The following is a 15,031-nucleotide window of genomic DNA, read 5'->3' as shown; positions in this document are numbered from 1 at the left end:
ACCAGAAAGTTACCATATGAGCAGGTTGGTGTACCAAAGGTGGCTGACGGTGACGCAATTTAGCATCATGTAATGCGGCCTTAAAATTTTATAACTGACCTTTCCCAGTACTGTAATATTCAGATGGAAGGTCATTGTAATCGGGTTTCAAACCCAAAAAAAACTACATAAAATAATTTTTCAAAATAAACTGGAACCTCATCATTCCATGGAAGATTTCCATACACTGCAAGGAACCTGTCATACAGATGGCAAGCTATATCAGGGTTCTTGAAATATTGAATCTTCAAAATTTTTCTTTTCAGACCTTCTTTGAAATTAAACATAGATTTTTCATCTTCTTTTGTAACCCTTTTGTTAACCTTGGCCCATGTATCAGGACCCATCACCTCTTCCTTTCTATGTGTCATCATATTTATAAATGAATCTGTGGTTGGCCCAAGCTTCTCGTAAAATTCAAGAAATGAGATTAGAGAGTGTGTAACTATTTATAGGCTTTCTCTACTCTCTACAGGGAGCTCCAAATTCCCAAGGTCTTTCCCCAATTTAAAATAATGAGTTTTTCACTTTTGTAATGTGCATTGTAAGAGGTTTGTCTCCCAAGCAAGCTCATTCAAAATATTAGATGGACCAACATTTTCACCCTTTGGATCAATATATATATATATATATATATATCTATATATATATCTATATCTATATCTATATATCTATATATATATATATATATATATATATAGATATATATATAATCTCATAAATATAAAAACATATGAATAAATGTATTCATACATGTATGCAATATAGACATGTATAATTTACCAAAATGATGTTGACCACCTGGAGAATGTTGATCACCCTGTGATTGATGACCAACCTAAGATTGATGATCACTCGAAGAATATTGACAACCCTGAGATTGATGATCATTCGGAGAATGTTGGCCACCATCACGCGACAACATTGTGAGCAAATCATCTAAAAAAACAGAAAATCAATTTTCAATATTTATATGTACATAGATATGATTCTACTTATTTATCATTTAAGTAAATGCACAAACATATATATATATATATATATATATATATATATATATATATATATATATATATATATATATATATATATATATATATATATATATATATATATATATATATATATATATACCATGATGTGAATGATTGACCTCACCCAATTCATTTGATATTCTCTTTGATCCACGACCTCGACCTCCCACTCTAGTAGATGCGTGACACTTTGTTGATGTTTGCCTCAAAGAATCATGTGTCAAATGCACATCCATGATATGGATATCTATAGATATATAAACATGCATGATATTTAAAAATTAACCTTGTGGATTTACAATTTTAAAAAAAATGCTATTTAAAAACATTATGAATTAAAAAAATTGTTGTAACTCCTCAAGTTACAAGATGAATTTAAAAATATTGAAATTTCTATTTCAAAGGTTAAAAAATCTGAAAATTGAAATAACCCTTGATGTTACCTCATGCATTTAATTGATTTAACCCTTGAAATTACATCATTCATTTTAACATCTTAAGATCAATTGATATTTAAAAACATTGAAAGGCTAAAAACACAAGTGTTGAAGCATGCACATTTTGAAAATTAAAAACAGATTTTTCTAAAACATGTCAAGTTGATGAAGTTGTGCTTACATAGTGGGGCCACACTCATTATAGAACTGAAAAAAAACACATGGTCATTAAAAATGAAACATTGATAACTAAAACACACACATATATCAAATATATCTTACAATGTCCATCAATAATATTGATGGAGAACTTCTTAACAATAATTCATCTTTCACACACAAATATTGAATTGGAATTTCCTCATACAATAGATAACTAAACATCCTATTAACATTTTCACAATGTCTTCTACTAAATGATTGAAATTGACTCACAATATTTTTTTCTTCTCCATGCAGTTGTTTTAACCTCTCTTTTTTAACTTCGTACACACCTTTCATCTAGTTGCACACAAGTTCAAAATTGGTGAAGACTACAATTGCATTGGATCCATACTCCCTAGCTTTTCCTAAGCCTTTTATCAATGCAATATTATATGCTTCATTATTTGTTGTTCTTATAGGTACATTCCTTTTACTTTCGAGGAATTTGCTCATCACAATAGTGCATAGCACATAAGTAATCATTTCTTTCCCTGTATTGGCATAACAAGAAACTTATATGCATAACGTCCATTTTTTAACCATATTTAATGGGTTTTCTGATCCCTATAAAGAAGTAAATTCAATCAAATGAATTTAATATATTTATACATGTATTGTGAGTTTGTGAAAATATTATTGTTTAAACAAATATTTCGGAAGGTGAGGTAGCAAGAAAGGTCATTTCTACTTGGTTGGATGGTTGGAGAATTGCAAGAAGAAGACAACTAGAGATCTCTAATTCAACTAAACTACAAATATCGAATTCATTCAACTTAGCTTCGACTCATATGAAAATTGAAAGTATTTACTAATTTATTTTTATGTTCATTCCACATATACAAATATTTATAATTAAACATAGCCTCAAATAATACAAATTTGAAAGTATTTCTTAATTTATTTATATTTTCATTCTTGGAAATTTAGCACTTATTCATGCCTAGTTTGAAAATAGTTCTTAATTTATTTATATTTTCATTCTTGGAAATTTAACACTTAGTCATGCCTTGTTATAAAATTTGTTTATTAAATCTATAATACATGTTTATTTATATGCCATATATGGGTCTATTTATATGTTACTTTAAAAACTATACTTAGAGAAGGAAAAAAAAAAAAATGAAAAATGATGGACCCAATTTTATTCTAGTAAATTTAATCTCTATACATTTCCTTCTTAAAATTAAAACACTAACATTAAAATTAAAACACCGAAAATGCATGTCAAAGCAATGTCAACACTCTAATTAGCTTCAATCTCATGCACCCAACAAAATATAAATGAAAAAGATGTATGTATCTCAAAAATAAACTACTACTTGAAGAGAGCAAGTACAAGCACCTTCAATTGAGGGCATTCTACCTCATCTTAAGAAGCTAATAGATCCATGTTCTAAGAAAATCGGGAAACAAAGTAAATTACACTTAATGAAAAAATTTACATAAATGAACATATAATTAGCAACCCAATAAAAATAATATTAAAAACAAAAAAATAGATGACAAAGCAATGGCAATAGTCTAATTAGCTACCTAATAACAGTAAAATTAAAACACCAAAAATAGATGAAAAATAAATTCCAACACTCTAATTACTAATCCAATAACATTAAAATTAAAAAAGAAAAAATAGATGACAAAGCAATGCCAACACTATATTTAGCTTCAACCTCATACACCCAACAAAATGAAAATAAAAAAGATGTATCTCAAAAAGGAACCACTACAAGAAAAGAGCACGTACATGAACCTTCAATTGAGGAAACACAAATGAGCATATGACAACATAAACAAGGAAAGTATGAACTTACCAAGAAGCATCAAGGTTGTTCGATGAGATAAATCAAGGTAGAACAAATCAGCACCATAACATTAAAATTAAAACACCAAAAATAGATGACAAAGCAATGCCAACACTGTAATTAACTACCCAATAACATTAAAATTAAAACACCAAAAATATATGACAAAGCAATTCCAACACTCTAATCTCTTGCACCCAACAAAATAGAAATGAAAACGATGTATCTCAAAAAAGAACTACTACATGAAAAGAGAAAGTACAAGAACCTTCAATTAAGTGTATTCAGCCTCATCCACTAGTAGGAATTGGTGAAATTAGTGACTAGGTGACTAAAAACGTTAGTCACCACAACTTTTCCAAGTGAAATACTATCAAAAATTAGCAATATTAAGAGAACCAACTAAAAAAAACTAACATAAATGACTATTTTAGTCACCAGTTAAAATATACGACTAGATAATATGTAATACTACTAAAAATGACTAACATAAATGACTAATTCAGTCTAGGAAAAGAAAGATGACTACCTAACAAAAAATACAATAATACGAATTAGTCATTTATGTTAGTTATTTTAATTGCATCACTTTAACAATTTAAACATACAAGTCATACAAGATTCAAAGGTTGTTTTATATTGGATGAAAGGTTATACTTCTTGTACACTTCTTTATTGGATCAAAGGATGATTAAGATTATGGAGCTTATTATAATCTTTAGGGTCATAACATTTGATCACATTCACAGGGAATCAAATTCAAAGGTTGACAAATTATTGAAAAGGGGAGTGGGCCAACACCTCCCTTTGCAACACGACATGACCACCTATATATGTTGCAACAACCTTTCCAACTTATTTAGTTGTTTTCACATATAGTTCAAATTTCTTCTTCATCTTGCAAACTGGTAGTGCTAAGGAGAGGGTATGAACTTTGATCAAAGAATGTGCACTTAGTACTAGTACCAAATTTCCTTCATGTAACTTGCATTATGATAAATGGATTACATATGAATGTTACAAAGGTGCAAGTAGTCCACATTCAACTTTGTTGTCTTCATTGTCCTTAGTAACAACAACAATTTTGAATATTTCCTTTATTTATCATCGTAAACACATAACTCTTTGTTGTCCCGAACATAGTTAATATTGTCGGTGTATGATCTCTTAATTGTGGAATGGTCTCTAAATGATGATAACAAACTCTCAATCTCCAATGCTCATGAATATGATGAATGAATGATCTAATTCCTTACTTGTATAGACAATTTATGATTCATTTTATATTTTTATTGTTCCATTGTATATATGCTTCACTAGCATCTCATGCTATATGGTTAATTGAGCAACCTTTATTTTTCATTTTTCAAGTATAATTTGGTTGCATGAATAAGCATAGCTGTGTAATTGAAATAATTCAAAATTTTCTAATACTTCATGGTATGTTTGACTATTCACACACTTATCCCTAACCTTTTACTTTGGGAGTGAGTAGTTTCAAATCACTAGTCTTTGTTAAGGAACTTCCTTGCATTACTCAATGACCTAGCTTAGCTCGATATTTAAGGATTCCCCCCTAGATAAGGATATCCTTCTTGTAGTCTAGAGAGTGAGAGAAGGCCACCAAGGGGACATTGGGTGGCTTTCTTGATGGGTGGGGTCAAGAATTTTTTTTTTCTATGAGTGTTTGAGTGGAAATACAATTTAGAAAATGCTTACAAGAAAACTAGTTTCCTTTATTTCCATCACCTAAACTACTTCCAATAAAATCATGTGCTATTAATAAAATCTAATTTTGATAAATAATTAATTGAATAAAATTAAAAGAATAAGGTTATTATTATTATTATTATTATTATTATTATTATTTTGTATATGAAATAATAGACAACTATAGTATGTTTGTACTTAATGATTGATTCTATCCACTACCACAATCACCTCCAACTGTACCCACATAGCCTCACACGTGGCAGATTGAGCTAATCGAAGTTTAAACCAATAACATCATGAGAAATGCCTTAACAACCCATTGTATCATAAACTAATCTACACCATGGGCCAAATTTAAAATAACATTTAATATTAATAAAATATAGCTTATTTATTTTACTTAAAAATCAATTTTAACATTTAATTTGAGGAAACTCCGTAAAATAAAATTTAATGTGAAAAATGTTAACAAAAATAAAGTTAGGGTAAACTATTAAAATAAAAATAAGTAAAGTGAAATATAAAATTAATAATTATAATTATAATTAATAATTCAATCATATTGCTCCTAATTTACCAAGGTTAGAGGCATAAAATCTCTTCATATACAGACCTTTTTTAAAGTGAAATGAGATTTGATCCCCTCTACCCTTGGTAAATCCAAAATTAAGATTTAAAATTAAGATAGATCCAAGCTAGTTTTATATCAATTTATGTAATTGAAAGTAAAGAATTATTATTTTAATGAAAAGTTACTTTCAAAACTATTTGTAATTTCCTCAATTTTAAAATAAATCCAACCTAGTTCCATCTTAACTCCACATCTATCAAGTGATGAGAGGGATCACATCTTTTGAGGTGAAAACCTCTTTATTGAGTGAAAAACTTGAGGAAAGGTATGTACCTCGAGAGATTTGATCCCTCTCGGCACTTGATAGATCCATAGTTAAGATGGATCTAGGTTGGTTTCAGTCATGTGCGGCCAAATAAAATCTAATGAACATATGATTAACTTTATCAATAATACGTAAATTCGTCTAATATTAATATAATCATTTTAAATATGCCAATATGTCTCAGATTAATTTGTATATTTTACTTTTAAATTTGCTTAGTTTCCTTAGTTTGTTGTGATGATAATAACCTTAATGATGAAAAATGATGAAATATAAATTTTCAATGTAAAGGGACAATGTAATAATGTTGAATGATAGAAAATGTGAATAATAAGAATATAGTCAATTACAAATAGTCTTCATTGTGGTTAATCTAAAACTGTTTTCTTCTATTATTCTTATTCTCACCCTTGTTACTTTTGTCATCTTTTCATATTGATTGTCATATTTTCATATCGATTATATGAAAATGACACATTAAACCATAAACCATTTAAATATTTAGCTCAATCTATTGTAGCAAACACCATTACTTGTCTCTCCTTCTCTCCAATATTAATAGGTTGAATTACTATAACACAAAAATCAATGTACATTCTCAATAATTTTTTGTGCTTACACTAAAATCAATGCAGAATGTTAGTCCAATCACTTTAAAAGTAATGTACCATCATACATCCAATTACATTAAAATAGAAATCAACATTTACATTTAAATTAATGAATCTAATGCAAGCAATTAAATAAGATTAGGAAACAACATTTACACTAAAATCATTGCATCTAATGAAAGCAATCAAATAAGATTAGAAATCAACACTTACACTCAAATCAATTCATCTAGTGCACATAACAAAATTGGATTATAAACCAACATCTACAATGAAATTAATGCACCTAGTGCAAGTAAGCAAATAGGATTATAAAGTAACATCTACATTGAAATCAATGCATATAGTGAACGCAATCAAAGAAGATTAGAAATCACCATCTACACTGAAATCAATGCATCTAGTGAAAGCAATAAAATAGGAATATAAATCACCATCTACATTGAAATCAATGCATTTAGTGCAAGTAATCAAATAGGATTAGAAATCATCTACATTGAAATTAATGCATCTAGTGAAAGCAATCAAATATCATTAGAAATCAACATCTACACTAAAATCAATGCATCTAGTGCAAGAAATCAAATTGGATTAGAAATCACCGTCTACACTGAAATCAATGTATCTAGTGCAAGAAATATTCTTCCCTCTCCCCCCTCCCCCCCATATATATCTATATCTCCCTCCATCTCTCCTTATTTTCCACTCTATCTCAACCCCGAAACACACATGCTATTTCAATTCATATATATCAATCTCTTTGTCCCTCCCTCCCTCTCTCCATCTCTCTCTTCTTTCCTCTCTTCACTTTCCATCTATATCTCTATCTCCATTTTCCTCTCTATATCACCGCCAAAACATACACTCTATTTCTTCAATCTATCTACCTATCCCTCCCTCCTCCTCTCCCTCTATCTCTATCTCTCTTCCCCTTCTCTCCCTCGCCCCCACTTCTATCTCTCCTCCCTACTTCTTTTCTCTCTCGCTATCTCTCCATCCTTTTTATCACTCCCTCTCTCTCTCTCTCTCTCTCTCCACCTTTCTCTCTATATTTCTTTCTTCTTACCTCTCTTTCTCCCTATCTAACTCCATCTCTCTTTCCCTACCTCACTCCACCCTCTCACATCCTCTCTCTCTTACTTCCTCTCTTTCTCTCTCTCTCTCTCTCTTACTCTTTATCCTCCAACTCTATTACTATATCCCTCCCTCTCTCCTTCTCTGCCCCATTCTTTCCATCTCTCCTTCTTTGTCTTTTTCTCAATCCCAAACATGCACACTCTCTCTCCATATCTCCATTGTTACTCCCTCTCTCTCAACACTTCTCACTCTCTATGTATTTATTCTTCCCTCCCTCTCTCCCCCTCCAACTCCATCTCCTTATCCCTCCCTCTCTCCTCCTCTCTCCCTCCCGCTCTCCTATTCTCTCTCAAATCTTCTCTCTCGTACTTCCTCTTTCTCCCTTTCTCTCCTACCTCCCTCTCTCTTCCCCCATCACTATCTCTCTCTCTCTCTCTAATCCTCTCTCTTACCCCATCTCTCTCCTTCTCTCTCTTAAGTATTATCTCTCATTCTTCCTCTCTCTCTCTCTCTCTCTCTCTCTCTCTCTCTCTCGCTCTTTTCCCTCCAATCATATCTCCTCCCACACAGCTCTCTCTCTCTCTAACTATGTTACTATATCCCTCCCTCTATCCTTTTGTCTCATTCTCTCCCCCTTCTCTCTATCTCTCCTTATTTGTCTCTTCATCTCAACCCTATACATACACTCTTTCTCTCCATCTCTCCCTTTTCACTCCCTCTCTCTCTCCACTTCTCACTCTATATGTCTTTCTTCTTCCCTCCCTCTCTCCCCCTCCAACTCCATATCTCTATCCCTCCCTCTCTCCTCCTCTCTCTAATCCTTCCTCTTTCCCCTTTCTCTCCTACGTTTATCTCTCTTCTGCCGACTCTCTCTCTCTCTCTCTCTCTGCCCTCCAATCCTGTCACTATCTCCCTCCCACTCTCCTCTCTCTTCCCCCTCCATATTTGTGTCTCCCTCTCTCTCTTTTACCATTCTCTACCTCTCTCTCTTTGTATTCCTCCTCTCCTCTCTCCTTCAGTTTATCTCCATCTCTCCCTTGTCACACCCCCTATCTCTCCACCTCTATAACTTTATGTCTTTGTTCTTACCTCCCGTATATATATAGTTAATATATATCATGATATATTAATATATATTATAATATAACAAATTTAATATTGGATTAAAACAAAGTTATTATATTTAATAATATCAATATTATGATATATTAATATGAATATTAGGTTTAATAATAATAATAATAATGTTTTAATATTAATACTATGGTTAATAGTATTTTTTTGCATGGTATTTATAATAATTTGGCCCGTTGTATTTTTCCCATAGGCTTCACCTAAATAAAACCTATTTTTTGAGTGTTAGTAAGTGTAAAGAGGTTTGTGGAGCAAATATAAAAAGAGGTTTTATTTATTTACCATACCTCTTGTTTATTTATATTTTTATTTATTTATCATAATTCTTTTATTTACAATGGTATTTGGCCCATAGGCTCGATATATAATTAGATGTTGATTTCTAATCTTGTTTGATATGTTTTTATCTATTTACCATACATATTTATACCTCTTTTATATTTTTTTATTTATCATACCTCTTTTATAAATATGGTAATTGGCCCACGGTATTAATGATGATGATGATGATTATGGTGGTGGTTAACGTCCACTGAGACCAAATTGGTCTATCGGACCTATAATTTTCTTAGTTTTTAATTCTTTGGCTTCTCGTCTTTCTTGGCGAGATTGCTGCTGTCACTTTCTTTTTTTTATCTACAGCCTTCCAACTTCCTTTATCTTGCATCTCTGTCATCTCTTCTAGTTCTTGGGACATTGGTGTCTTAGCTTTGTGATCTGTTGTGTTCATCCTTTTGAAGATAGTCGGACAAGAAGTTTGGTTTGGCAGATCTACTTTGCTGTTAAATGAAGATTTATTTTTTGCGGTATTCGAATCCTCATAACTGTTGATGCTTGAGGGGTTGTCGAGTTCACTTGTTTGTTGTTGGATGGGACTATCCCCCTACCTATCTTGAGAGTTGTTTCTTTCTTGCCCGATTTGTTTTGATTTAGAGTTTTGTGGAGAGTATTCTTCCTTGATGACAGTGTAATGTTCTTTTTGTGCTCCTTCCCACCATGTAGATCTGTGGTGATTCTTTCTAGCATAATTTTTCTGGGATGCTTTTGGGCAATTTTTTCCTAGATGGCCTGTCTCAAAGCAGGATCGACATCTGAAGAGGACACTTTCATAATCGAGTTTCTAGTTCCACACATAGTCTTTACTTGTTAGGTTTATTTCAGCTGGGAATCCAGTGTCGAAGTTCATTTCCACACAGATTCATGCATAGGTGGTTCTGACATATTCGTCTATTTCTGGGCACCTGTAGTAAAATTTCCCAATTGCATTTCCAATGGCTTTTAGTGAGGAGAAATTCCAGAGATACAAGGGAAGGTTTGGCAATCTCACCCAAACTGGTGCTGAGGTTATGGTTGTTGTTGAGGGATCAAATGATGGGTTCCATGGCTTCATGAACAGGCCTAAGTTTTCCCAAAACCAAGGGCTGGAATCTAGAATGCATTGTCTGCTTTTAGGGTTTTCAAAATCTACTATAAAGAAACCCCTAGCACAATGGTAGATATTAATTTCCTCATAAATGATAGGCTTCCATACCTCCAAGATCCAACTGTGGAGAGCTGTCAGCCATGGCCAAAAACCATTGAACCAGTAGATTAGAGCACTTTCAGAAAAATTCAAAGCCTCATCGCGTGAGGCCTGGACCACCTGGAAAGTGGGAGTTGGGGCTTAACTAATGATATGGGTAGGAGCCTGCCCCCCAGAGGTGGACGGACCTGAGCCAACCGCTATCTTCACGAAGCCGAGAGCCATCTGGACCCTACGGAAGATAAGCCTCTGGAAGATAACATTGAAAGGCTAGCTATAAATTTTACGGGAGAAATCCTTACACACAGCTGCAAGCTAATAACAAACGCGAACACCCTCATACAATTAAGAATAAGAGGCGATGTCCCTGCGGGAACCCTAGATCTCTCCGCTTGCAGATCACCGGCGGCAAAGCATGAGGATATGATCGTAGATTGGATAGCTGAAGACCAGGGTGTGAATGACCTCAGGATCACTACGGTGTGAATGACCTCAGGATCAGAGAACCAGGAAGCTAACCATGCGAAAGATAAACCCTTCAAGACTGTTTTAATGTGTTGCAGCGAACGATTTGCTAGTTTCGTAAGTTTTCCTTCATTAAGGGACCTCTTGATTAATGGATTTCGGTAAGGGAAAGAGGAAGATAGCTAGATCGACAGACTGTAGAAGATAGAAGATCGATGAACTCATAAGGGAAAGAGGAAGACACCCAGGAGGAAGCAGGAAGATCGGTGAACTCATAAGGGAAAGAGGAAGATGCCCAGGAGGAAGTTGGAAGATCAACGAAGATCAGGAGGAAGTAGGAATATTAACGAAGATAAACCCTTCAAGAATATTTTAATGTGTTGTAGCAGACTGTAGAAGATGCCCAGATCGGCGGACTGTAGAAGGTAGAAGATAGAAGATCTTCGATGGACTGATCCATGTAAATAAAACCTATTTTTTGAGTTTTCATAAATATAAAGAGGTTAATGGGGTAAAGTCAAAAAGAGGTTTTATTTATTTACCATACCTCTAGATTATTTTTATTTTTTTTATTTAAAATACCTCTGGAGTAAATATAAAAAAAGTTTTATTTATTTACCATACTTCTCATTTATTTATATTTTTATTTATTTACCATAGCTCTTCTTTTACTATTCGTAAACCTCTTTATATTTTAAATTTATGTTACCTTTATACATAATAATAATAATAATAATTAGATTAATTTTTAAATAGGGCCGACATTAGATTAACAGTGTTAAATGTTAAATATTAATGTTTACATTTACATTTATGTTTACATGTTTGCACTTTTACAAAAGATCCACCCCATGGGCACAATAATTATTTTATTTTTAATCTGAAATTATAAATAACTTTGAAAAATACATATAAATAACTAAAAATAGTTTTAAATTAATTGAAATAAAACAAATTTCAATTAATTGAAAGTTAAAATAATATTATTTGAATGAAAAGTTTCTTTCTATTTTCAAAGAGAGTAAAGAGATTTGTAGTTATTTTATTTAGACTTTGAATTACAAATAACTTAATAATTTAATAATTTAAACTACAATAAATTTGGGGTTTCGGGTGATTTTTCCCTAAACTGTAGGGGTTATAGTTCATCCTGCCTTGATAATTGGCAATGTAAAGGCATTGTTTTACATCTGGCACTGTTTCTACCAAGGTAACACCTATCCAAATCTCTAGGAGGATAAAACTAATCCAGATCATGCAGATAGATTTTTAGTGGATCCATGTGTTTGGCGCCCATGAAAACCGACATCTCAACCATTAGAATGATTTGAGATTCTATTGCGATTGAACTACTGACAATTAGTTGGGAACTAGAGAAAGAGAGATGCAGTGAGCTGCTAAAACCTAGAAAAAACTAGTAGGTTGTAAGGACTCTAGACACCACATATCTCCACAATGGTATGATATTGTTCAGTTTGGGCCTAAGCCCTCATGGATTTGCTCTTGGGCTTTACCCCAAAAGGCCTCATACCAATGGAGATATTTGTCCATCCTTATATACCCATGATCCCCTCAACTTCTAGTCAATGTGGGACTTTGGTCGTATACCCAACAATCCTCCCCTCGAACAAAGGACCATCGAGCCTCCCCTCAAACGATTATCCATCCGTCCACTCTCTACTAACCAGGATTCTTTGCTCCAATGCGTTGGAAGCACACGTCTTACATGGAGCACCACCTGCCTCGAGAGCTTGCTCTATCCCAGGTCAACTCCTCTTCACCGTGTTGGGACCAGGACACGTCCACGAAGAATCCGGAGCACACTGCCTATCTAACTGAGCTCATCCACGGATCCCATCGTGATATTATCGAGGCCCACCACCTTCGTCCGGCATTTCGAGGATTCATCCACTTGGCTAACTTTGAACTTTGGCTCTGATACCACTTGTAAGGACTCTGGACACCACATATCTCCATAATGGTATGATATTGTCCACTTTGGGCCTAAGCCCTCATGGATTTGCTCTTGGGCTTTACCCCAAAAGGCCTCATACCAATGGAGATATTTGTCCATCCTTATATACCCATGATCCTCTCCACTTCTAGTCAATGTGGGACTTTGGTCGTATACCCAACATAGGTTTTTAGATTCGAAGTTCCTTGTAATGGAGACATGGTGGGTGCTTAAGATGTTGGTTACATGTCTGGTAGTTTGAACCACTGTCGATGAATCAATGGATGCCAAAGTTTCATCGAAATTCAGTCTTTGACAAAGTTGAGGAAAACTTCGGATCTGATGCTCGATTAGTCTCACATTGTTGTTGAGTTAAATCAAATATTTAGCTTTCAGAATGATGCAGAATGCTTGATCCAATCGTTACACACTATGGCAAAGGTCAACTATCTTGCTTCTTGGCCGATCCAGATTTTGTGCTAGATTTGGTGAGTAACTCTTAACAAAGTGTGAAAAATCATTTCGTAATTAATTTTAGATTTTCTGGAGTATTTCCATATTAATTTTTTTTATTAGATTACGTTTTTCATCTATATCTGGAATATGATAGTGGATGGTTCCAAACTTAGATTTCACATTTTTTAATTATTTAAATCATATTTATTTTATTTTTCTGGAGCTTCTCTACATTATTTATTTCTCTTGGGAGATCAGATCTTCCATATATGTCTTCAAAACTTTGACTCAAAAAACCATTATCCTTTTTCTCTTAAATGTGTTATTTTTTTGGTTGAATTCAAATTGCAGATATCGGCAGACATAGTTGTGAATGAAACTTTAGTAGCCAGGGCCAACTTTAGTAGCCATGGCCAAACACGCAGGAAAGCATGGCATAAAGGTTTATCAGGTTGCTTCTATGGTGGTAAATCCCATAACAATTAAAGAATTTTAAAAAATAATATTTGAACATTTTAAATCTAATCCATACATTGATGGGAAAGGAAACCCTGTAAAATTGTTGAAGAAATTGACCTACGTTAATACTATGGAGAATTATGGGCAGGCTCTCAACGCAGTGGTTAGTTCACCAAACAAACTAAGTTGTAATGATACTCTGTGTTTGTTACTCGAAATTTTGATGAATATAAGTGGAATTTGAAAAGTTAAAAATTTACTCATGTAAATTTTAGTTTGCATATAATATGTGCATATAATATCTATTCAAGGAGTAGATTCATTATTTAATCTAAAGAATTATTGATTCACCATAATTTTAGTAAAAAAATACATAAAAAAAAATCATCGCAAATTGATAGTCATATTGCAGATAGTAGGGTTATCAAATTCATCTATAAAATATATGTTACAATAATTGAAGTACCTGGAAAAGATCTACGAGCCATATGCATTCTACAAAGGAAGGTGAACTATGTGCAATGGAGATGAAATACAAATTTGTTGGTGCTGTATTGTTTTAAACATTTTGATTGGTAATCAAGCAACATACATTAATAATTTTTTTAATATATTTGTGCAGATTCGATACAATAGTGAAAAATTGTTTCAAGAGCTCTCTGAAGATGAACGAGACAGTTTCGGATTTGATGTTAAGATTATCGAGTGGAAAAATTACATCAGAAATATTCATATTCCCTGACTTGGTGAATATATCTTAAATGGGTGAATATGTATCATTGGATCACAATGGTTGCAATGGCCATGAAGACATCAATTTTCACTTCACTGGGTTCACTATTTCTGGGAGAGTGATGGGGTCTGTTGGAGCATAAAGTTGTCTAGATATAAATGGAGGTGGTGCCAATGTGAAGGTTGAACTCATTTCCACCAACAATGATCTCATTAATGTTGTGTTTACGTCACAGGGAGGCAATTACATGTTTACAAATATTACTCCAAGGAAATATAGGCTAGTTGCTTCCCATCATGAATACATAAACTTCATCAATCCTCGAGCAATATACAAATATCAGGTCATATCAAATCCAACTACATTTGCAATTACAAGTTTACAAATATTACTCCAAGGAAATATAGGTTGGTTTCTTCCCATCATGAATACATAAAATTCATCAATCCTCGAGCAATATACAAATATAATGTCATATCAAATCCCACTACATTT

Source organism: Pinus tabuliformis, chromosome 5_1, assembly GCF_031772625.1.
Source record: "Pinus tabuliformis cultivar Carrire ecotype Pingquan chromosome 5_1, CPIR1, whole genome shotgun sequence".
In the NCBI taxonomy this organism is placed as follows: domain Eukaryota; kingdom Viridiplantae; phylum Streptophyta; class Pinopsida; order Pinales; family Pinaceae; genus Pinus; species Pinus tabuliformis.
The sequence above is the reverse complement of the archived record's forward strand: the minus strand, read 5'-3'. Positions refer to the sequence as shown.